General features: G+C 49.2%; 1 protein-coding gene across 1 annotated transcript in view; it reads left to right on the plus strand.

Moving 5' to 3' along the window:
* The window catches only part of irs4b (insulin receptor substrate 4b), a 17,758-nt gene that overhangs the window by 14,128 nt on the left and 2,725 nt on the right, over positions 1 to 905 (plus strand).

The raw sequence follows: 905 nt of genomic DNA on the forward strand, positions 1-905 counted from the left end.
TCCATCCATCCCCATGGCTTACAAACAGAGGAGCAGCATTCCAGCAGTGCCCCCTGTCAAAGCATCTGTATTGTGGAGTGCTGCTCACATTGTTGTGTCGGACAAAGCCTCGCTCTCAGTGGAATAACCCAGCTGGACGGTGGCCATGGCCGGGGTCATTTGGGGCCGCTCGGCCGCACCAAAACAGCCAACCTGACAGCCCGGGCCCGGCCGTGATAGCAGGGCAGCAAACAAACTGTGTGTGTGTATGTCTGCTGGCAGCCGGCTGAATCCAAAGTTCACCGGCCACGCTCACTAATTTACCAGGCAAACAGATTTGTTTTTACACAGCCAGAAGTCCGAGCCAAGCCGCCGGCTCGCTCTGAGACGTCTTACATCTGCGCTGCTTCTTTTAAAAGCTTTGTGACAGGGGACGATCCTAGTTAAAGACAAACTCCTCTCGATTTGACTGGGCTTATAAAATGCTAGGCCTCCTTTGTAACACAGCTGTGTAGTACCTCTAAGAAATGCGTTTTTGTGTATATTTGTGCAGATAAATTCATCCACCTGCGTGGTTGCTGGTCATCTCCAGACACAGCTGTCAGGTTGGAAGAACTTGCATCTTCAAAATGGCGGGGTGTATTTTTTTTTTCTTCTTTCTTCTAGCGTTGTAAATTAAACACTGAGGTTTACACATAACCCTGGGGTCACGCAGGGCCACGTAACTCCTCGGAAAATCCCCTCGAAAGTGATAAACATGTGGTTTTTACTCCTCTGCAGTGTTGTTGGGAAGTCCACAGTCCGACAGATTCCAGTCAACGTTAGTCAGCACCACTTGGCTTCAAAAATGTCCAAAAACAACTAATACTGTCAGAAACCACTATCAGTGAACCGGACACATTCCTGTGTGTGTGTGTGTGTGTGTG

The sequence above is a fragment of the Etheostoma spectabile genome, chromosome 19, assembly GCF_008692095.1.
Source record: "Etheostoma spectabile isolate EspeVRDwgs_2016 chromosome 19, UIUC_Espe_1.0, whole genome shotgun sequence".
NCBI lineage: Eukaryota > Metazoa > Chordata > Actinopteri > Perciformes > Percidae > Etheostoma > Etheostoma spectabile.